At 39.9% G+C, this 25,183-nt stretch overlaps 1 protein-coding gene across 8 annotated transcripts in view; it reads left to right on the top strand.

Annotated features, from left to right (window-relative positions):
• Positions 1 to 25,183, top strand: part of RhoBTB (Rho-related BTB domain containing) — a 271,730-nt gene that overhangs the window by 173,915 nt on the left and 72,632 nt on the right. Inside the window, exon 1 of one of the 8 annotated variants that reach the window (XM_083114777.1) lies at positions 21,396 to 21,584. The exons of the other annotated variants lie outside the window; for them this stretch is intronic. The gene's annotated coding sequence lies outside the window, so the exon portion shown is untranslated. Of the gene's footprint in view, positions 1 to 21,395; positions 21,585 to 25,183 lie in introns of those variants that run through there. 8 annotated transcript variants of the gene reach the window in all.

Genomic DNA, 25,183 nt, shown 5'->3' with positions numbered 1-25,183 from the left:
AAAGGCATGTGTTGACAGGGGCGACACAATCTACAGTTTAAAGTGGGATCCGAACCACTATGTGCCTCCAGCAAATCTCACGAAAAGGTGCAACAAAGTGTGTTCATTCGACTTCCTTTCATGTCCTCAAACGATAGATATGATAACAGCTATGTTTTTGGAAAGGTACTGCACCTCAAAATCCGTTCCCTTTACATAAGTGATCATGGGTTTTCGCCAGTCTTGCAAGCGATACCGTTCGTCCTCGTTAAGGTGGATGTTTACACCGACTCCCAATTATAGCTCAGCACTTAAACTGACACCTGCTATGCGTGTGTTGTCCCAGGAATCCCCGATTTCCACTTTCTGTTCCTTGCAAAGTTTGAACGTTGCTGTGAAAGTGAGATCTGTTTTGATGATCATATCGAGAAGTTACAGTTGGGAGGGTCGAATTTCAGTAGTGTACCTCGCCTCACCAAGAAACCATTCTAGGGTGTTGGGGAAAACGCAAGTTTACAGCAGATAGTGTGTACGTTTATTCTTTTAAAAGCAACCATTACAGACATGATATACACGTTAGATCCTGACTGTTTAGAATCTTTACGCATGAACAATATAGTATTACTTATAATATCGCGAATATCCCCTTACTCTTTAATTGGTTCAGTGAGACTTGAAAGAAAGCACCAGAAATATGTGACTCATTTGCCTTTTCGCAAATACCCTAATTCTAACCTATATGACTTAAATGTTACAGATATTAGAGCATTGTTTTGCAAAAATAGGAATCCACGGCTGGAATAGATGGTTCTCACATGGCCGTAGGCAGGAAAAATTTTCGGGGGGGGGGGTTCATTCATAATTGTTCCAATGGGTGTCGCCAGAAATTTGAATAATAGAAATAATAACAATAATTATACAATAATAATCAAAATTTCATAATAATAAAACAATTTTATTCCAAAATAATAATAATTATTTATTATATCCTTAAGGGGGCTTACGAAATTCAGCAGATGAGTGAATATCCAGCACAAGGTTGTTTTTTAGTTGTTTTTCCCCCGTTTCGTACAGTGTATACTGAAATGCACAATTATTATACTTTGTTATTAAATTTTAAGATACCTTCAAGAAAAAGCTCTAAAATTTAGATGGAAAATTTAGTCGTAAAGTTTTTGTTGTTTGACCTTAAAACTTAATTTTTTGGATTTTGAAAAATGTGGAACCAGTTATTCTTCTTAAAAACAGCCTGGTGCATGAATTGTAACCTCAATCGCGAACGTAATGCTCTAAGAAACTGGAGATTCTAGGTTTGAACTCCTATCAAAGGGGGATTTTCGACTTTATCGGACAGGGAATTTAAAAGTTGGAAAGGGAATTTTGGGACAATCATAAGAGAATTTTCAGTGTATATTCCTTGTGACGCAGGAGCAACACTGGAAAGAGGACAGCAGAAGTGATAATGGAGGGGTCGCGGGTGGGCTGCGATTCCGAGAATAAACCCTGTTTCACTCAAGTTTCAGAATTCCAAATGTATGAAAATTCTAGCTCCATCGTTTCAACATTGTCTCCTTGTATTTTTGTGATGCTTCGAAGAAAAATATTTGAAGAGAGTTACAGATTTTGGTTTCTGAACTTCCATTAATCCAACATGTCAGATGTTTCGGGGGGGGGGGTTGAACCCTAGAAACCCCCCCTCTAAATACGGCCATGTGTTATCATCATCTTTCCTCCTATTGCCACTGTAAACTGATCCGTCACGTGAGGAATAAAGTGAATAAACAAGGAAAACAAAAACCTATTCTATCAAGTGGTCTCGGGTTCCATCCCGTTTTGAAGCATATTGCACAGTGGCTCGGATTCAAATGTAAACTGTAGATGCAGTTCACATTGGCCTACTTTGACTATAAAGTCGATTTCAACTTTAAAAAATATTACCGAAGCTGCTAAAGTTTGTGATAAAAGACGGAACATTTCAGTCTGCAAAAATATTAGGCTTAGTCAAGAACCTGGTAGTTGGGAGGGGCAATCGCCCCTATCGCCCTCCCCCCGTGGATACAGAGATTCAGTAAATGTTAATAGCACACGTAGATGTTTCTCGTAACCAAAACCATACTATTGTTTACATTTCTACACCCAGTTTGAGTGTTTTTTAAGCAGGAAGGAAGGGATTTTGTCAGTACTTTCTTGTTCGTAGAAAACTGTGAATGGATATGCAAGGTGTCTCAAGAATATGGGAAATTTTAAAAGGGAGGTCTAGACAAGAGAATAAATAGTTTCAAGACATTTTATCATAGAAATGAATAGTGCAGATGATGCCATTTCATAATACACACCGCTGTAAAGAAGGGTAGGTTTGCGTCTTGAAGGGGACGTCCAGAAGATGACCACTTCTCCGCAAACATTCCTGTAGTCGTCAAGGGATATCCTGCATATAGATCGACGTAACCTATCCACAGAAATCTGGGCTATTCTTCAGTTATAGCGTGTCTGGTCGGAAGGATCCGTGAGGAAATCGGCTAGATTTCTGTTTCGTCGATCTATATGCAGGATGTCCCTTGGTGACTACAGGAATGTTTGCGGAAAAATGGTCATCTTCTGGACGTCTCCTTCAAGACACAAACCTACCCTTCTTTACAGCGGTGTGTATTATGAAATGGCATCCTCTGCAATATTAATTTCTATTACAAAATCTCTTGAAACTATTTATTCTCTTGTCTAAGCCTCCGTTTCAAGATTTCCCATATTTTTGAAACACCCTGTATAAGTGAGGGATGTAGCACTGAGAAATCAAACTCTGTCGATGACAAAAATATTAAGCCCTCTCTTTATTTGTGTATCAAGGGAAGAAAATATGAAACATACCTCGTTAGAAAGCTTCAAATATGTTTGTAATAAACGCTATTTGAAAATTATTCTTCACTTCAGTTTCTTTCATTTTTCAAGACGTATTTAAGGGGGTCCAGGGGGTCCGTACCCCCCGAAAGACTTACCAACTACTAAAATTAAATAATGAAAATATACGTGTTTAGCATTTGTTGTTTAGTCAAACGTTATTTGTATCCGCCAAACTTATTGGAAGGCAAGGATTGTATTGGGGTCATACATAGGACTTTGAAGGACACTGCCAAAGAAGATTTATGCACACCCATGAAATAAGAAACTTTACTTTTCGTCAACTGGATCTAACATTCTTTTTTCTTATTCAATAAATATTAAATTCTTTATCTACAGTATTTACATTAATTTCCTTAATTTTGGCGATCTAAACTATATGTAAGCTAGATAATGAATACGTGGTGTTATACTTCTATTCTTATACCGTCTTTTTACCTATTCATGTAATAAAATACAGTATCAATTAATTAACTTATTTAATTAATTTAATATAATTATTTTAATTTAAAGAATAATGATAATAATAATAATTGGTTCGGAACCCCCCATATTTCTATACACGTGCCTGCCTGCTGTAGATGTAATATTGAAATTTGTGTGCTTGGCGCATAATTTACGTATGCACTTAGGCCTATGTGAACAAATCAAATGCCAATATTTAATATATGCTTCAAAAATTAAAATTTTGCTGTGAAACGTGCGAAAATTTGAACATCATAATTGATTGTAAAAAAAAAACATTGACTTGGCTCGTTTAGTCCAAGCTTCGAAGTTTGGCGTGTTTTTCAAATAAAATAAGTTATTTTGAATTTCTAATATGGTGATTGAACTGCATGGCAGCGTTGTTTCATGAAAAAATTGAGATGCGTGTTGTAAGAAGCAAAACTTCCACTATAAGTTTGAACTTAAGACTGCCTTGGATGTTATGCAACCCAAAATCCCAAGTGTTCTGCGGGATAGTATGGTGCCCAGGATGCCTCATTTTCGCAGTCTTTCCGCAGTTCATATTTTTGCGTTTTTTCCATTTTGTAATTCTTATTCCATTACTTCATTTACGCGGTTGTTCCGTCTCGCGGATTCTTCCTCTTCCTTCATTTCCGTAGTTATTCTCCTTCCTCCAGTTCCTTTTTTTCCGTAGTAGCCCCTTCTCCGTTTCTTGTTTCCTCCTTCCTTCCTTATTCAATCGTAAGTTTTCTAATATTTTGCTTTCAAGTCACATAATCGGTACCGAATCTGCATATAAAGCTCTATAATTTTTAAAAAAATACTGCGGAAATAAAATATTATTGTTGTTGTGGTGGTGGTGATGGAAACAGACTCACAAAAATTGTAGAAAGTATGCAGCAAAGCAAGTCTTGAAGCTTTCCTAGCGATGAATGATGAAAATATTCTCTCGGCTTGTCGACCAGGTGAGTTGTGGAGACCTTTTATTCATTATTATTAGTTTTATTTTTCCCTGAATTTCGATGTTATTTTTTACGGCAATTCGGTGTTATTTTTCGCGGATCAGTGCAAAATTCGATGTTATTAATTTTAAATCGGTCTTATTTTTACTGTTCCTTGTATGATTAAGATTTTCACATTAGTTCTGTAAAATTGAGACAAATTTTAGTTTTAATGACGAAAGAATTACCTTTGTGATAAATGACCAAATTTCTTCCATCTAGAAAACTATTTCATCTTATCAGCCACTACATATGAAATTTTATAGAATGATAACACCCAAATCTTTGAACATAATCATACACATCACATTTCCCTAACATTGCCAAAAAAAAAAATCCCTCTGCGATCGTTCTGTGTACACACACACATACACGCACGCTTCCCTCCGAAACACAACGGGCCCGTCCCGAAAGTCGCACGAGTTTAACGCGTTAAACGAGTTATGGCAAATGGCCGTTCCATAAGTGCTTCCGTGCGTTTCGTGAGGTTCATTATGTTGTCCCAAAAGTCGCATTCCGTGCGTCTCGTGAAAGAACGAAATTTAGCAAACACATGGGCCAGGAGGCTGGTTTGTTCTGTGAGAATCGTATGATGCCTGCAGACACCGCGGGTGCATATGGCTTCAAACTGCACTAGTTCGGGAATTGTATTATAATTTAAACAGAGAGCGTTATGAAGCAACATGCACAAGATGAGTGTGCCTCAACTGTTCTTACAATGTGATTAAAATGTGTAACAGTATCCGCAGTAGAGTTTATTTCTGTCAGAAGGAAATGCCTTCCGCTGGACGCCATGCGGAAATTTTTTATAAACAAAACGCCGCGCCTACGCTTTCGCCTAGAGTGTCCCATAAGTCTGTAAAATAACTGGTTTCACCAGGTTCACGAGCCCAGTTACTTTCGTTCGTTTCGTTATGACTAGAGTGCGGATTTTGCATATTTGCATATTTTATTCTGGTCCTCTAATTAATATACAACCGGGTTCTAAAGTTGTTTCAGAGCATTCCGAACCGAAGTAGGGGGGTTTTAAAGTGCATATAAATGCATATTTAAGGTGTTCGTGCATATTTACTGCGTAAGCGCATATAAATGCATATTACGTGAAAAAATCATTAAATTATAGTTTTTTAAAATATGTTTGTTTACTTGGTTAGTGTTTCGTCCGTGGAGTGTTTCTGAGAGTAAAATTTTCAAGCAAAGGTGTTCGAAAACAAGATCCCACGCCAGAGGACATAGCTGCATTGAAATATTGTCCAGTGACAAGTTGTAGTGTGGAGTGCACCTTTTCTTCATACAAGGATATACTAACTGATAAACGGAAAAATTTCACTCTAAACAATTTAGAGAGATATCTAGTAGTGCACTGCAATTTACATAAATTCAAAGCTACTTAACGATTTTCGTTATATTGTGTTTAACAACTGGAAATAGTAAATTAAATTTAATACAAAATTTTGCAACCTTACTTGACATGGAAGCTGTTGTTACTTCGTCATTACCTTCAATGGTCACTATGTGTGTGTAGTACTTTAAAAAATAAATGTATTTCGAGGATTTTTTTTGTGCCTATATTTTTCCTTTAGTGCATAATTTGCATATTTGAGTGCATATTTTACTTGTTTTTAGTGCATAGATGCATGCATATTTTCCACTTTTTTAGTGCATATTGATCCGCACTCTAGTTATGACTTTCGGAACGCACCCAACAGGTGCAACTCCCTGAAAATTTTCCCGTTCCTACGAAATTTCCCTTCTGGGAAGATCCCCCTGAGCGAATTCTATTTCAGGACGAGGTTAAACACTGTCAGTCATGTCTGCGCACCGAACTGCAATAAATGAAATGTGATAATCTCTTTTTAATCGAACCAGCTACACTACAAATGACAGAATAGGGCTTCAGGTAGTTCTCTTTGAACAGAAGAAATGTTGTCGCCAGTTTACATTGCATATTTCGCGGCGTTTTTCGTGTTAAAGTGTAAAAGTCGGTATTATTCTGAAAAATGGTAGAATTCGCGTTATTTCGCGAATCCGAAACACCGAAAACTTGCCTCCTTTACCTACCCAAATACCTTTTTAACACTTTATTTTGCATCCTCAACATTTCGGTGTTAACGTTAAAAGGAAAACTTCACGTTCCTAATTATTAGTAATATGTTTACGTTATTATTTCATTGCTTCGGTACATTCTGTTCAAGTTATTTTTGTTTCCAAAGGTTTTTTTTTTTTTTTAGTCCGCTTTATGCTCAGAGAAGCCAATCGGGATTATCCGTTGCGTGATCAGAATTATAAAAATGACGTTTTTTTAAAAAATTATTTAATATCATCAATCTGGTCGCCAAATGTTAACACTATTGTCTTTGGTGCCAACGGTTCCGGGTTCGATTCCTGCTGGGAGCTACGTGAAGAAGTAGCAGGCTTCGGTCTCGAAAGCCAAAAAAACAGCGGCGATGGGACTCTATGCGCTGGCCAAAGCCGCATGGCAAGGCTGTTATGCCATGGAGTTCGTCAGATATATTTAATCTTATGTAATGTATATTTTTCTACAAATCAGATGTTACACTTTTGATCATACACTATTAGGGACTCCCCAATAACGCAGTGGTAGCATGGTCGCCTTGTAATCATGGGGTCACGAGTTCGATACCCGGTGGAGGCACATAGTGGTTCGGATCCCACTTTAAACTGTAGGTCCAGCCCCGATTAGCCTTACTGTGCATGAAGTGGACTTAAAACACCATATCAATCAATCATACACTATTGCAATTGAGGTTTTGCACTTCCAATAATTGTTATTAGCACTACTAAATTGTATTATTTTTGCGGTTCACTGGCTTTATCAGAGTTATTGTAAACGAATTATTTTTGCGGTTCACTGGCTCTACCGGAGTTATTGTAAACAAATTATTTTTGCTGTTCACTGGCTCTATCAAGAGTTATTGTAAACAAGTTATTTCTGCGGTTCACTGGCTCTACCAGAGTTATTGTAAACAAATTATTTTTGCTGTTCACTGGCTCTATCCGAGTTATTGTAATCAAATTATTTTTGCGGTTCACTGGCTCTATCAGAGTTATTGTAAACAAATTATTTTTGCTGTTCATTGGCTCTATCAGATTTTTGTAAACAAATTATTTTTGCGGTTCCCTGACTATCAGATTTTTGTAAACAAATTATTTTTGCGGTTCACTGGCTCTATCAGAGTTATTGTAAACAAGTTTACTCATAAAGGAATAGGAAAAAACCTTAACTGATGAGAACCAGAGAGGGGAGGGAGGGGAAGACAGCCCGTGAAGCGTTGAACTCACGCCTCACCTGAAGAAACGTGATTTGTGGGCGGTTCTCCGTGACGTCATAGCCCACGGAACCCTCTGGCGGAGAGAAAGCGAAGCAATCCTTTTTTCTCCTGCCAAGTTCAGCGCACTTGGTGAAGGTCGTGTTTATTGAGCAGCCAGCCAGCCTATCGTCGGCAGCATCTACGCTCGGTGCACGCGGCAGTCTCTGTGAGGTCGTGGGAAAACGCGGGTTCCTTTCCCTGATGTCCCCGCGCCGGTGTGACACATCGCTCCATTCAGTGTTGTGACGTTCGTTGGCGCCTGGCAACTGGCTTCCTTTTCGAGATTGAGGTAGGTGAAACACGCCACCTGTGTTTACTCAGTGAGAAATGCCGCCTGGAACGGTGGGAACTACATAAAAGAAGCGAGATGTGATTACATTAACGCACAGTGAAACTTACTTTCTGTGCAGGGTGATTCAAAAGTCTGCACGCACGTGAATCAACGTTTTTACAGGCGCTGTTCCGAAACACAAGCACAGACCTTCTCGGTAGCATGGTTGCCAACTGTGGAGTTTGAGAATGTAACCATGTTCAGAGCGGAAATTTCAAAAACTCATATTCGTGTTAATTTTAATGGAGGCTCAGGTTTACATTTATTTCCAATTTTACGTCGCATTTCTGCCTCTTTAGACTAATTGCGACAAAAGAGGATGCATGATGTTTAAATGAAAGGGTTTATTTGTTTTAGTTGGAATTTAAGTCAGTCCACTTTATGCACAGATAGGCTAATCGGGACTAGGCCTACAGTTTAAAGAGGATCCGAATCACTTTGCAATGTGCATCCCACCATGTGTTGAATACGGAACTCTCTCTTTCTCTCTCTCCCTCTTTCACTCTCTCTCTTCTGTTTCTTTCTCCCTTTCCTTTCTTTTAGAGAGAGAGAAAGAAAAGAAGAAGAAGAGAAAGAGAGAGACCTCTCTCTCTTTTTCTTTCACTTTCTTCTTTCTCCCTCCCTCTCTCTCTCTCTCTCTCTCTCTCTCTCTCTCTCTCTCTCTCTCTCTCTCTCTCAAGAAGGAAAGAAAGAAAGAGAGAGAGAGAGGGAGACGCTTCTCTCTCCTTTTCTTTCTTTTCCCCCTCCCTCTCCTCTTTCTCTTTCCTTCTCTCTTTCGAGAGAAAGAAAGAGAGACCTTGGTTACAAGTCGACGACGTTACCACTACGCCATCGCGGAGGCTTTTACATGAAAGTGGTGAAGGGTCATACACAAAAGGAACCGAACCAGGCGAGATCACAAGTCGACCAGTCCGAGCGAGGAGCATGTGTCTCGTACAGTAGCGTACGCAGGATTTCATCAAGGGGGGGGTTATTTCGAAAAATTTCTACAAATTCACATTACCATTGTTTTATTATACTTTAATTAATTAATAATAATCATAATTAAGTAATTAATAATACTTATAATTAATTAATTTAATTACTACTAATAGTACTACTAATGCAGCTGCTGTTACTACTTATATCACTACTATTATGAAGTAGTCGAGATCTTCATAAATATATTTATGAAAGCAATAGAACAAAATTACATTTTTTTGTTTCTTTGTTACGAAATAATTGTCTAGTCAACGGTTATTTGTATATGATAGGTGAGACATTTCAAGTGTGAAGAAAATCCATAAAAACAAGCAAATATATTAAATTTATTGAAATCAAAATATGAAACTCATTCACAGAGCCGCGCTGGTCTAGTCTGACAACCTCGTGGGAGATCCGGGTTCGATTCCCGGAATTGGTTGGAATTTTTCCAGCCTTGTCTCCGCACCCAGCCTCATATCAATGGGTACCTGAGAGCAACCCTTGGGGATAAAGGCTGTCGGAGCATGGTGCTGATCACATCCCCTGCAGAATGGCCGAGATCGAGAATGTGTGTGGCCCACCAGACTACTACGTGTGCCTTCATGGCACGGTGCTATATGCACGGGGAAATTTACATTACCTTTACCTATGGAACTCGCCCAGGATGATGATGAAGCGCGAGAATACATGTTGCTAAATTCCACTGAGTCTATGTTTTCGTTGAAAAGTAAGTTTATAGACATTCCAACACATTTATCACTTCTAGGTGATTCACAAAGCACTCCTTCAACATTATTTAATGATGTGGATGTAGACTCAGCACCACTTGAGAGTTCTGCACAAGGGGATGTGAAATCAGTACCGGGAAGAACGTTTGCAATAAAGTCGGCACAATGCGACGAAGCAAGGAATTTTCACAATTCTTGCGAGAGTCACTGCGCGACTTTTTTGCAAAAAAAAATTGCAAAATTGAACTTTGCAGCCGCTTAGATTGTGTTTGGAATGTTGTGTTTTTCTCCATGCTGCATGGGAATAATAATTCAAATTATTATTATTGGTAGACTATTATTATTATTATTATTATTATTATTATTACTGACGCAGATCTTTGACTATGATAAATTAGCCACTTTTAATTTTTTTCTACAGCATTTTCCATAATATTTCAAAAGCTCAAGGGGGGGGTTTAAACCCGGTAACCCCCCCCTTGCGTACGCCCCTGGTCTCGTATATTTCCAGCTTCACGGGCGGAGTGATTACCACATCGCGCTACACCAGAGGTCCCGGGTTCGAATCCCGGCCTGGGCATGGGTCCTCCTTGTGAGTGTCCCTTGATCAATTTAATCATATTTGTCAGGTTTCATCACTCATCTCCACCTTCGCGATTAGCCAGAAGTGCCAGAAAAGCGAAGTAAAATGGTTATATTGTGGACGAATGTGTAACTCTTGTGCGATGGGCATTACCTACACGTAGGATTGGTCAATATATCTTGTAATGTGACGGCACGTGGCAACATTAAAATGATATTATTGGTTGCTTGGTTGAGTTGGGTGTTTGATTGATTGATTGATTGATTGATTTAGTTTATTTTACTTCGCGTTTTGTGCCTCTTGGCTAATTTGCGAAGATGGGGATGAGTGATGAAATGATGAAATTGATGAATGGACATTCACAAACAACAAGCCCGACCAGGATTCGAACCCGGGACCCTTGGCGTCGCAGCGCGATGTGCCACAGGGTCGGGCAGAGTTGGTGTTTGAAGTCCATTTTATGCACAGTAAGGCTTATTGGGACTGGACCTGCTGCAGGGTGCGTAATCATTGAAAACTGGTGGGGGGAGAAAGTTCTTAATCTACAAATCCCCCTCCCCCACATGTGGAATATTAAAAATAAAAAAAATACTCAATTAAAAATATATTATTATTAATTACGTAAAGGAAATTAATTTGTTACTTTTATACATATCAGATATTGCAATGCAGCTAACTAATTCCTTTAGTAACTGGTAAAGATGTTAATAAATTATGAAATAGTTCAAGTGGTTTTATTATGTGTAAGTTTTTGTTTAGTTTGTGCTTTATGTTAATATAAATCAATTAGATTTCATAGTTATAATTTTCTTGCATTCTTTGTTTTACTTTAATTGTACGTAATGATGTAGATTTGCTAATGATCTCTTGAGAGAGAATGCATTCAATACTCACATCTACACTAATTTGTGTGTGTTTTCGATATTATTCTTCGTAAAGTACAATATATTTCAAATTAAAAGTAATTGCTTATCTTTTGTTTGTTATAACAAAAACTCCCTCCGGAAATTTTTGTTGGGGGGATTTTTGAGGCCAAGGTTGCAGGTCGGGGAATCCCCCCTTGCCCCCCCCCCAGGATTTCGCACCCTGACCTGCAGTTTAAAGTGGGATCCGAACCACTACGTGCCTCCACCGTGTATCGAACCCGGGACCCCTGCATTACAAGGCAACGACGCTACTACTGCGCCGTGGGGGAGACCCTAGACTTAAGATATATCGACAATAATATCATAAGATATTGTCTCCCAAGTGGGCGATACCACTCTCTTGAACCATTTACGTATGCTGGAGTTACTTGCAGAGGGGAGCCTTTAATAGGTGCAAAGTGCCGGTCACGTGGAGCGGTGCTGTGTTTCTTTTTTCATGACGTTCTCTTATTTATGATTGCCCACGCTTGCTGTAACGAAACGAGTTCCAAGAAGTGATTTTTAAAATAGAAAAACTTGATTCATCCTCTTAACAATTGTTTAACATTGATAAGGTCTCACGTGTGGCTTCAGCCATCTGGAAAGGCTGTCTCCAGAATAAAAATCTATTGATTCCCGCGGAGATTTACCCTACGTGCCCCCACGCTTGGTTTAGTATTCCTAAAAGATAAAAGAACGCCGCTTCTTACAAAGGACATGTTGTTCTATGGCAAGATAAACTATTTTGTCGCCATAGACCACCTCTAAGCTCAACAAGCGCACTACATACAAAATGTGGTATCTTTAATGTTGCGCAGAAATTAGCAGACATTGGAAAATAAGCAGGGTAGATGTTACAAATTTTCTTGTTATTTTTTATTTTTATTTAGGTCTACTTTATGTTCATGGAGGCTAATCGGGACGGGGCCTATAATTTAAAGTGGGATCCGCAGCACTGAGTAATATGTAGAGGCATGCATATTTCGTTTTTGAGGAAAACACGAAATGTGAAATAACGCATTGTAATGTTAATTTTTCATGTTTCTGAAAGGTGCAAGGTGCATTTTCCTACCCTGTTTTGTCACGAAATAATGCGAAATGAACTGCAAAATGCGAAATAGACTCTTAAGCACGAAATTTACCGTATATATATCGACGCGACACTTTCTGAAGTCTGAACTATCCTGCGAGTTATGCAATTCACGGAAAATTGATTAATTCTGCTGTAAATATTTGAGAAGCAAAAATTGACTCCTTTATACAGGAATAAACTTAATATTCCGGTAATGATTCAATGTGCTATTAGAAGGGATATGTTTATTTTGTGCAATAGTGCCGTTTTTAAATCAAATTTGGGATTATATTCACATTTTTAAAACTAAAATGTAATTTTATGTACTGCATTTTCACCGCTATAACAGCGAAATTTCATTTCATTTACCGCTTTTGAACCCGAAATTGACTCTGTTTTTGTACCGAAATTTTGCTTTTTTATTTACCAAAAATATGTGCGTGTAGTAATATGTCTCCACCTGAGATCGAACCCGCAACCCCTTGAGTACAAGGCAATTTTTTTCATTACTTTTAAAGAGTAAAAATTGTAGCTGTGGGTAAGGGTGTGTGGGACGAAGGAGCCCAAATGTCAATTGAAGAGGTTTGGAAACCCAAGATGTCCATATTTCAGTAAAAAAAATATATATTTTTTCTTGTTAGGCTAATGTGCTCACACTATAAAAATCAATCAATCAGTTCTGATTGCCAATATGACAAATAAGATTGATTGATTTGCTTTATATTGCTTCGCTTTTGTGACACTTTTGGCTAATTTGCGTATATGGGAAGGAGTGATGATATTATGAAATTGATCAATGGACACTCACAAACAACCATGACCAGGCCGGGATTCGAACCCGGAACCCCTGGCGTCGTAGCGCAACGGGGACCGGCAATATGACAGATAAGGATAGCGTCATTAACAATAGACCCATTAGCCGACGGCCGTGTCGGAATCGTTAGTACATCGCGCCACGACGCCAAGGGTCCCGGGTTCGAATCCCAGCATGGCCATTGGTGTACTTTGTGAGTGTCCATCAATTTCATCACTCATCCTCATCTTCGCGATTAACCAAAAGTGGCTGAAGGCGAAGTAAAATAAACTAAATCAATAAACAATACAGCATATTGATTTCTTCATCATGTAATCAGCAATATATCGTCACTGCGTTATATTCAAATATGTATATCAGAAGCGTATATTCTAGGCTATCTGTGAAGCCTGAAGTCTAGAGAATAAAATTCAGGAGAAAAATTGATCAGAAATTGTAAATATTATTATTCGTATCAGTGAGATGGTGATACTGATTCTGGAGTTGGCAACCTGATTTCTTATGAGTTGGCAACCTGATTTCTTATGAGTTGGTAACCTGATTCCCTATGAGTTGGCAACCTGATTTCTTATGAGTTGGCAACCTGATTTCTTATGAGTTGGCAACCTGATTTCTTAGGAGTTGGCAACCTGATTTCTTAGGAGTTGGCAACCTGATTTCTTAGGAGTTGGCAACCTGATTTCTTATGAGTTGGCAACCTGATTTCTTATGAGTTGGCAACCTGGTTTCTTAGGAGTTGGCAACCTGATTTCTTATGAGTTGGCAACCTGATTTCTTATGAGTTGGCAACCTGATTTGTTATGAGTTGGCACTGATTTCTTAGAAGTTGGCACTGATTTCTTAGGAGTTGGCAACCTGATTTCTTATGAGTTGGCAACCTGATTTCTTATGAGTTGGCAACCTGATTTCTTATGAGTTGGCAACCTGATTTCTTATGAGTTGGCAACCTGATTTCTTAGGAGTTGGCAACCTGATTTCTTAGGAGTTGGCAACCTGATTTGTTATGAGTTCGCACTGATTTCTTATGAGTTGGCAACCTGATTTCTTAGGAGGTGGCAACCTGATTTCCTATGAGTTGGCAACCTGATTTCTTATGAGTTGGCAACCTGATTTCTTATGAGTTGGCAACCTGATTTCTTATGAGTTGGCAACCTGATTTCCTATGAGTTGGCAACCTGATTTCTTATGAGTTGGCAACCTGATTTCTTAGGAGTTTGTAAATTTATTTCTATTCATAGCCTAGGACCACGTGACATAGTGAGATGGCCCAGATCTTGGACTCAGTGTACGCCACTGATGTATATTGTCCCGTTACGTGTTTGTGTCTATTCGTAGAGCCATGTCCACCAGGCTCTGAGTTGATGGCGTCTCCAGTGTAGCAGCCTCTAGAACTTCCCTCCTGCGCTGTTTTGCTTCCCCGGGCTCCGATTTACGACCTTCGAAATTACATTCCGCGTGGCCAAGTTCAGGAACGCCAGGGGTCGTCGCTCCGCCTTGACCTGGTCCTCGGGAGGTGCGAAGTCGGTCGATAGTGTCACGTGTGAAAATACGCCCTCCCAGTGCCACGGGGAGCTCAGATTTAGGGACTCGCTTTCTCAGCACTTGTCCCCGGTTGGAAATCATGCGTTGACGTCAACGTTTGCGAGATATTTTCAAAGTTTAACATTATTCCAAGTTTGGCGTGACTTTCTATTGTGAGCTGGCAAGGCTGGAGTGAGCTTTATCACTTTGTGTGGAAATTGTTTCTTATTTTACGTCGCATTTATTCATTTTTTTGGCTGATCGCGACGATCCATATTTATGGTATGGCTTTTTATTGTGAAGGTGACTTGTTTCGACTGCAGTGACCACCACAATTGGAAATGATTCCATTTACGTCGCGACCTCCCGTCGTCAGGTTGTAATCAAGGGATTCCGGGTTCGATACCGTTAAAACTGTACGGCCAGTCCCGATTAGCCTTACTGTGCATAAAGTGAACATAAAACGAAGACTCACAACCTTGTTTGCGTCACCTTTCTTCCACTTTTGGCTGATCGCAACGTTAAGGATGATTGTGAAGAGACTCAGAAAATACCTAGGCCGGATTTGACCATAGGGACAAGAAAATAAATTTGTCAGGTGAGGCTATATAGCTCCCTGAGATAGCAGCAATATTGCACAAATCCTCTGCAAGTTGCGTGACTTATTTGTTTGAATTTGTTTTTTGTTTTAAGTTTAAAATTTGTTCAAAATATTGATCAGTATTGGTTTGTATGATTGATTGATTGATTTGGTGTTTTAGCTCCACTTTATGCACAGTATGTGCCTCCACCAGGTATCGAACCCGGGACCCGTTGATTACAAGGCGACGACGCGACCACTGCGCCATCGGTGAGGCCCAGATGATCAATATTGGAATGTAAATATTCTTCTGCAATTGGATGCATCAATTTAAGAAGAAATTTGCTTTAGAATATTCAAGAATTACATCAGAATATTAAAACAATATCATTTAATCACAAAATATAGTTTTCGTGCAAGATTGAGTCAAAATGAAATGAAGTTCGGATTTTGCATAATTTCCAGGATAATTAGACTCCTCAAAAGTGTCCCCCGGAGCCCGTGAAAGACCAAAATGCAGAAAAAGTATCGGCTGGTATCGGTAGATGAATTGCAACCGATACTTTCCAAATACATCGGCATCGGTAGTTTTGAGACCTCTAATCGGGGCTGCGTCCACGGTTTAAGGTGGGATCAGAACCATTCTGGGTATCGAACAAGGGGACCCCTTAAATACAAGGCCACGAAGGTACCACTACGCCATCGGGAAGGCCTTTGCGTGACATTTTGACACTAAACGATGCAACTATTATATGATAGCACAACATTTTCATTACGCACTTCTCGCTAAACTGGAAGTCTGATAGGAAGGATTTTATCATGTGTGCGCGCGCGTGCATGTACGTACATATAAAGCCACTTGTTAGCACATATTAATCCCAGCCCTGGTTATCATGCATGGCGTTTAAAACTCTGAGTTCTCTAATTTCCTTGTTGTACGAACAGCTGTGCCTCGCGCACTGTAGCGATTTTACTATCGAACAGATTAGCAACACTGGTTCTGGCGTTCTGCTGCGCCGATCGCGGCAGAGATTCGTGAGTCAGGCTATGCACATGTATCCGCCGGGAATGAGCGTTCTGATGGTCCGCATCAACCTGTGTAGTTTAGTTAAGGTGTCGTATCGATGTGTCACGCGAGCGTCTGGAGTTTCAGCTGCACTGCGCAATGCACAGGGTCGCTAGTGGCGGCGGCATTCGAGCAACAGGTGCGCTCCGCTCTTTAATTACGCTTCTATCTTTTTGTGGGTGGCCAGGCACGTAGCCAGGGGGAGGGCTAAAGGAGCTGAAGCCCCCCTCCCGAAATCCTACAAATATCTAATTTAAATAGTGTATAGTGGTAATTCATTTTACTTCCTTAGCAGGATTGAACATTAGATCGAAAATGTTTAGTGTACAATAGAGGAACCAACTTATATTTTTATATTCTACCATTTAATCAAAAGAATAAATAGATCCACAGCTTCCAAAATGTATAGTTTTCTTTGTGAGAGGTCACACAATATAAACTTTGAGTGAAATTTGGCCGTAACTTTTAAAGCCTTTTTTTTAATGGAATGCGTAAAAGTTAATAACAAAATACAATAACTATGAAGTTCAGTACACTAATTGTACAAAATGTAAGAAAAATAAAGGACAACACTTGTGATGGATATTGACTCATACAGTGGATTGAGTAGCAAAGTTTCTCCATTTACATAATAATAATAATAACAATAAATTTGGATTGAAACTGGCTTATTGTTAATAACTTATAACAGTTATTATTGTAAAATGACAATTATAATAATTATTATTATCATCATTATAATGTCTACTAATCAAGTTTTAGCAGTGACAAATATTTCTGGCGACGCCTGTTCTGATAAGGAATGAGCCCCCCTACCCCGAAATAAAATCCTGGCTACGGGCCTGTGTGTGGCCATCACCGGTACATTCCGCGAGAAGCGAACACCAAAGTGGTTCGTACTTCTCTTTCGTCTTGTACTATTTCCCTCTCAGGGCCGGCGGAAAGGGGGGGGGGCGAACGGTGTCACTGCCCAGAGCGGCAAAATTTAAAGAGAAGGAAAAATAAGCCTATTGAAAACTTGAAAGTTGTAATATTATATAACTTGGAATTTAATAAATGCCAACCCACCGTTTTGAAGGAACATATCAGTAGTCTCACTTCAAAACCAGTGAGTGCTACAAGGTGGGAAAGCAGATGCGATGTCTTAACTCCGCTGAGATATCAACTAGGAGAGATCTATGATGCGCTCCTTCAAATAATTGGCGACAATCAAACTGTCCAAATGGTCGCACGTGAGGCTCATTCTATTGCAAACCAGTTGTGTGGCTTTACATTCCTTTGCTCACTAGTTATCTGGTATGAATTTTTACTCCACGTAGGTGAGCAAATGTCTTCAAAACATTAATCTACGATGTTTTAGATAATTTCTTGCAAATATATTAGCGCTTTGAAGAAAGCAGGAGTAATAAAAAGTTTCAAAGTTTCTTAGAATCAACTTGACATCCTGGCAGGGCCTCACTCCCTCCACTCGTGAAGGCGGCGACTTGTGAGTCCCAGTTGATGAGATAGAACTGGCATCGTTAGATATAGATGATCCAAAGATAGGCAACACTGTACAGGGCCGAAACACATTCTCGCCCATTTTGGAGGTGATGTGATCAGCACCACTCTCCGGCTGCCTTTACCTCGCAGGGTTGCTCTCAAGTACCCATTAATTTGAGGCTGGCTGAACCCCAGAGCCGATTTATGCGGGAACAACGCAGGAAATAATACAGACCTTAGAACACCCACGCGGGAGATCCGGGAATATTACATGTAATTCTTCATGATATATTTATGGGGCCTTTGTCACCATTCCACTGGAAGCTTGTGCCATTGCAAAGGCTGATATATTAAAGCCTCTCTAAAAATAAGTAGTTGTTTGGTTAGGTATTTATGCTGTAATTAATTATTGAAATTTCAGATAGAACAATTACACTCAACACTAGTTTTGATTTGAGAGTGCCAATGTTCTATCTCCCAGATATAACACTGCATTCTGGAAACGAGATGGACATTAAACAATTTTATTATAAATTTGTCATTCGGTAAAATAAATTATTCATATTTAGCAAATCAATCAACTACTTTGATTCCACTATTATTCTAAATTTTTGTCTGGTAATCACAAAAGTAAGAACCGAGGACCACTGCTATTGCTAAGCAGCTCCCACAAGTGACTGAGGTTAGAATGCAAGTGGTTTGTCTTGTAGTTGGTGCTTGTAGTTGGCTGAGGAAATTGTCGTAAGATTTCATTGGTTGTTGGGGTTTGCATTCTCTTGCCTGCTTCCAAATTCTGCACATGGCCCAAAAACACTCTCAATATATCAATATACGTTGTATGAAGGCATCAGACGAAAGCAGATATGAAACAATTGCATCCTAAATAGACTACAGCCAAAATATCTCCGTTTGTTTACATTTTGGAGATATAACATTTGCATTGTCAATGGACGATTTGTTGACCATGCACCATTCCTCCAGGACAGGAAGAGTTAACCGTTGTCTGTTAAGCCACCAGCTATGTCTAAGGCCGTGTCCGAAAGGTGCAAGACTGTACTTGAAGCGAGCATCCTCCGAGTATGGTCTTGGAGTGCAGTCTTCAAGTCGTGAACTGGAAGTGCTGCTGTCTTTCGAATTGCACTTCGACTGCAGCGCCACATACGATCAGGAGATAAAACTGAGTACTCATTGTTTTCCTCGCCATTTAAATACTTGTTTTTTCACAATAGAAATCACATAGCAATTTCAAATGCTCGTACACATACATTTCCACACATTAGAAGAACTATAACCAACAACTTGCTGGCCAATAACGTATATCTATCTACCTGTGCTGGTCGCGTTCTACCTCCGTGATTTTAAACAAATGAACAACGAGTGTGGAAACCACGTGACCTAGTCACCAATCATCTGCACTGCACGCTGTGTATTTGCGTCCTTCTGTTCTTGGCGCTTAGGTGACGTCACTTCCGCCAAGACCATACTTCAAGTCTGCACTTTGTACCTTTCGGACAGAGCCTGAGATTATGAAGATTGCTCAGTCCCGGCGATTAGGGGGAGCGAGGGGGAACAGTTGCCCTCCCACTTTTTGCTATTTTTCCCCCTGCACTATGCTAAACCTCATCTACAAAGGGAAATGTCCTTGTCCCACCCAGTTTTGGTACCCAATCGCCGCCACTGGCTGTAGTCGTGCATCTGTGACCAAACTTCGAGTACGTACGTTTCAATTTCTGCATGCAAATAACACGTTGCCGTCTCCACTGCGATTAAGTGGAGGAATGAGCATTATCAAAAACGACCTTGCGGGACGATAATTGTCATCGCACTCATCATCATCAACGTCGCTTCCGCTGCTGCAGGTTCTTCACCTGGCATCATCTCCTCTGACCCCTGCAACGGACGCTGACCTCCAACAGGTTCCTTGTATGATACTGTTGGTGGGACTGTTCTTGGAACTTCACTGAAAAACGTTGACTGAAGAAATTACGGTCTAGGGTCGTCAAGTTTCACTGACATTCAAGTACCGTTAAAAAAGAAAACCCATCGTGACCGTTTTTCAAGTAGTAACTGCCGTTGTCTTAATGTAATTTGAATGATTCAGTTTTATACAATACAGGGTGTCCGAATTGAAACGCCCTAATCGCAACTGTCTATAACTCCACATAAAAAAGGTAAAGTGTTCCCCTGTGCTTAGCACCACGCCATGAAGGCGTATAGGGGGTGTGGGGGTAACGCCCCACACTTTCTTGTTCCGGTCGTGAATGGGGGTGATGTGATCAGCATCACGCCCCTGACCGCCTTTACCCCCCAGGGTTTCCCCCAGGTACCCATGTTATTCGACGCTCGGTGGGCGCCGGGGCCGCTTCCAACGTTAGAAAAGTTCCCGGATTTGAACCGGCCGGGGATCGAACCCGGGACCTTTAACTATAACTCCACATATCCAAATGTATTATACATCAACGAATAAACATAGTCATAAAGTTTCCGTGAGCAAATTAGTAATTAGTACATTTAGTGCACTTCTACATGCACCACACGAATCGTACGGAGGCTGTCCAGTGTATTCAACCAAAGTTACACAATGGAACAGCTTCGTGAAAGTATTACAGTTGCCATTGGGACAGTCACACCTGTAGAAATCGAGTATCGGCTGAACATCCTCCGTGGGACTCGTGGGGTGCATGTAGAATTGTACTAAATGCACTAATTTGCTCACGGAAACTTTATGACTATGTTTGTTCGTTGATGTATAATTCATTTGGATACATCAAATACATGTGGAGTTACAGACAGTTGCCATTAGGGCGTTTCAATTCGGACACCCTGTAATTTATAGTTATTATTTTTCTTTATACATAAAAAAACCGGCTGTGTACCTTTTTTTATCATGGGGTCACGAGTTCGATACCCGGTGGAGGCACATAGTGGTTCGGATCCCACTTTAAACTGTAGGTCCAGCCCCGATTAGCCTTACTGTGCATGAAGTGGACTTAAAACACCATATCAATCAATCATACACTATTGCAATTGAGGTTTTGCACTTCCAATAATTGTTATTAGCACTACTAAATTGTATTATTTTTGCGGTTCACTGGCTTTATCAGAGTTATTGTAAACGAATTATTTTTGCGGTTCACTGGCTCTACCGGAGTTATTGTAAACAAATTATTTTTGCTGTTCACTGGCTCTATCAAGAGTTATTGTAAACAAGTTATTTCTGCGGTTCACTGGCTCTACCAGAGTTATTGTAAACAAATTATTTTTGCTGTTCACTGGCTCTATCCGAGTTATTGTAATCAAATTATTTTTGCGGTTCACTGGCTCTATCAGAGTTATTGTAAACAAATTATTTTTGCTGTTCATTGGCTCTATCAGATTTTTGTAAACAAATTATTTTTGCGGTTCCCTGACTATCAGATTTTTGTAAACAAATTATTTTTGCGGTTCACTGGCTCTATCAGAGTTATTGTAAACAAGTTTACTCATAAAGGAATAGGAAAAAACCTTAACTGATGAGAACCAGAGAGGGGAGGGAGGGGAAGACAGCCCGTGAAGCGTTGAACTCACGCCTCACCTGAAGAAACGTGATTTGTGGGCGGTTCTCCGTGACGTCATAGCCCACGGAACCCTCTGGCGGAGAGAAAGCGAAGCAATCCTTTTTTCTCCTGCCAAGTTCAGCGCACTTGGTGAAGGTCGTGTTTATTGAGCAGCCAGCCAGCCTATCGTCGGCAGCATCTACGCTCGGTGCACGCGGCAGTCTCTGTGAGGTCGTGGGAAAACGCGGGTTCCTTTCCCTGATGTCCCCGCGCCGGTGTGACACATCGCTCCATTCAGTGTTGTGACGTTCGTTGGCGCCTGGCAACTGGCTTCCTTTTCGAGATTGAGGTAGGTGAAACACGCCACCTGTGTTTACTCAGTGAGAAATGCCGCCTGGAACGGTGGGAACTACATAAAAGAAGCGAGATGTGATTACATTAACGCACAGTGAAACTTACTTTCTGTGCAGGGTGATTCAAAAGTCTGCACGCACGTGAATCAACGTTTTTACAGGCGCTGTTCCGAAACACAAGCACAGACCTTCTCGGTAGCATGGTTGCCAACTGTGGAGTTTGAGAATGTAACCATGTTCAGAGCGGAAATTTCAAAAACTCATATTCGTGTTAATTTTAATGGAGGCTCAGGTTTACATTTATTTCCAATTTTACGTCGCATTTCTGCCTCTTTAGACTAATTGCGACAAAAGAGGATGCATGATGTTTAAATGAAAGGGTTTATTTGTTTTAGTTGGAATTTAAGTCAGTCCACTTTATGCACAGATAGGCTAATCGGGACTAGGCCTACAGTTTAAAGAGGATCCGAATCACTTTGCAATGTGCATCCCACCATGTGTTGAATACGGAACTCTCTCTTTCTCTCTCTCCCTCTTTCACTCTCTCTCTTCTGTTTCTTTCTCCCTTTCCTTTCTTTTAGAGAGAGAGAAAGAAAAGAAGAAGAAGAGAAAGAGAGAGACCTCTCTCTCTTTTTCTTTCACTTTCTTCTTTCTCCCTCCCTCTCTCTCTCTCTCTCTCTCTCTCTCTCTCTCTCTCTCTCTCTCTCTCTCTCTCAAGAAGGAAAGAAAGAAAGAGAGAGAGAGAGGGAGACGCTTCTCTCTCCTTTTCTTTCTTTTCCCCCTCCCTCTCCTCTTTCTCTTTCCTTCTCTCTTTCGAGAGAAAGAAAGAGAGACCTTGGTTACAAGTCGACGACGTTACCACTACGCCATCGCGGAGGCTTTTACATGAAAGTGGTGAAGGGTCATACACAAAAGGAACCGAACCAGGCGAGATCACAAGTCGACCAGTCCGAGCGAGGAGCATGTGTCTCGTACAGTAGCGTACGCAGGATTTCATCAAGGGGGGGGTTATTTCGAAAAATTTCTACAAATTCACATTACCATTGTTTTATTATACTTTAATTAATTAATAATAATCATAATTAAGTAATTAATAATACTTATAATTAATTAATTTAATTACTACTAATAGTACTACTAATGCAGCTGCTGTTACTACTTATATCACTACTATTATGAAGTAGTCGAGATCTTCATAAATATATTTATGAAAGCAATAGAACAAAATTACATTTTTTTGTTTCTTTGTTACGAAATAATTGTCTAGTCAACGGTTATTTGTATATGATAGGTGAGACATTTCAAGTGTGAAGAAAATCCATAAAAACAAGCAAATATATTAAATTTATTGAAATCAAAATATGAAACTCATTCACAGAGCCGCGCTGGTCTAGTCTGACAACCTCGTGGGAGATCCGGGTTCGATTCCCGGAATTGGTTGGAATTTTTCCAGCCTTGTCTCCGCACCCAGCCTCATATCAATGGGTACCTGAGAGCAACCCTTGGGGATAAAGGCTGTCGGAGCATGGTGCTGATCACATCCCCTGCAGAATGGCCGAGATCGAGAATGTGTGTGGCCCACCAGACTACTACGTGTGCCTTCATGGCACGGTGCTATATGCACGGGGAAATTTACATTACCTTTACCTATGGAACTCGCCCAGGATGATGATGAAGCGCGAGAATACATGTTGCTAAATTCCACTGAGTCTATGTTTTCGTTGAAAAGTAAGTTTATAGACATTCCAACACATTTATCACTTCTAGGTGATTCACAAAGCACTCCTTCAACATTATTTAATGATGTGGATGTAGACTCAGCACCACTTTTTAATTGATACATTATGGTGCATCAAAACGCATCAAGGTGCATCAAAACATATCAACTGATGCATTGAATTGCATCTCGACTGAAATAAATCCTCACTTGAATCAAATGAAGCACTTTGGTGTTTCTTTCACGACATACAAAAATGCACCCAAGTGCATCAAATGTGAATATGATTCTTTGAAGAAGCCATAAAACACACTTTTGTGCATCAATCGATGCATCCTGGTGCATCAATCGATCCATTCTGGTGCATCAATCGATATGATGCATTTAGTTTTCTGTGTGATAAGTGGCCACCCTGGAAAATATGTAGAGATTGGTTAGTTAATTGACTCTCCTGCTTATGGCCGGCTTTAGACTAAAGCATTATCTTTAGCATTTTTCTTAACATTTATGCCATGACCAAAGAGCTACCGTGTAAAGTGAGAAATGTTATGGCATTTCAGATATCATTGCATATTTCATGGCATTTCTCAAGGATAGGCTCGGTCCGAATCATTTTTCGTAGCGTAACCAATCAGAAGCGACCTCTAGGCAGTGACGTAGCAACATGTCGCGAGCAGTGATGCCAACCTCAGGGACATGACTTTTCACTATATTTCACCCGCGTAGGGACAGATTTTGACAAATGAGGGAAAACGTAGTGACTTTTTTCAATCTTGGAAAATAACATTTTATTGTGCAAAGGTGCAAAGCTTACTCGCCAGTCATTTGCACTTTCTTCGCGCTCCGTTTGGAGTGAATGGATTAGTTTATCTGGATACTTTAGCGAAGGAGGAGGGAAAAGAACTAACAAATCTCCATCAGAATTTTGGAACATGTCATCGGTTACCAAGAACTTTGAAGGCAAGTTATTTTTCTAAAACATTTCCACTCTCGCGAAAATAATGCTAACGCGGAAACGGAAAGAATATTTTCAATGTTAAGTAATACAAAAACAAAAAAAGAGAAATAAAATGGGACCAGAATTGTTAAATTCTTTGCTAGTTATAAATTCTTCCCCTAAGGCACGTGAAGAAGACTGCAGGAAATACTAGCATCATCAACCAACATATATCTCTTCACAGCAGCAGCATGTATGACTTCAAATAACATAATCAACAGTAAATGACTCAACGTTATTCATAAATTGTGGAAGCATCGAGCAGAAAGATTTGTTAAGTAAATGTGTATACTTTTTCTTCTGTTTTGCATGCTCATGAGATGTTGTTTAAATTAGTCGCTTTACTTGGCGTAGGGACATTTGGTCACTTGTAGGGTTATTTTGACTACGTCTGTAGGTACATTGCCGAAAAATGGTTGGCAACACTGATCGCGAGGCCCTGGGCGAGATTAGAATGCGTTTGAAATCGCAATGTGAATCGATACAAAATCTTCACGGATACGTCAGCAAATTATCATATTTAGATAATAATAAATTACTGAAGAAAATGATATTTAATAATTTCACTCACCCTAAAACTGTATTTCTTTGTTTTCCTGGAGGTGAAATATGAAGCTGTAGGAAGGAAGGAAGAACTGCTTAAGTGCCTTCTTGAGTTGCAAGCAACCACAGCATTTAAATGCCTCACACTTGCTTCGTGGCAGTTGGAGGTGCTTGATTGTTAACATATTAAAAGCGGGAGTGCAAGGTCGAGAGAATGAAGAAAAGACAACACAAATTGCTTCTTATTCGAGAGAAGAATGAATGGCTGAAAATGTCCACGCATGTTATTGTGAGTAAATGTTTCACATGAGAAATATGATAATAATTTTTACTTTTCC

This window comes from Lepisma saccharinum, chromosome 29, assembly GCF_977018435.1.
Source record: "Lepisma saccharinum chromosome 29, izLepSacc3.1, whole genome shotgun sequence".
NCBI lineage: Eukaryota > Metazoa > Arthropoda > Insecta > Zygentoma > Lepismatidae > Lepisma > Lepisma saccharinum.
The sequence above is the reverse complement of the archived record's forward strand: the minus strand, read 5'-3'. Positions and strand labels throughout refer to the sequence as shown.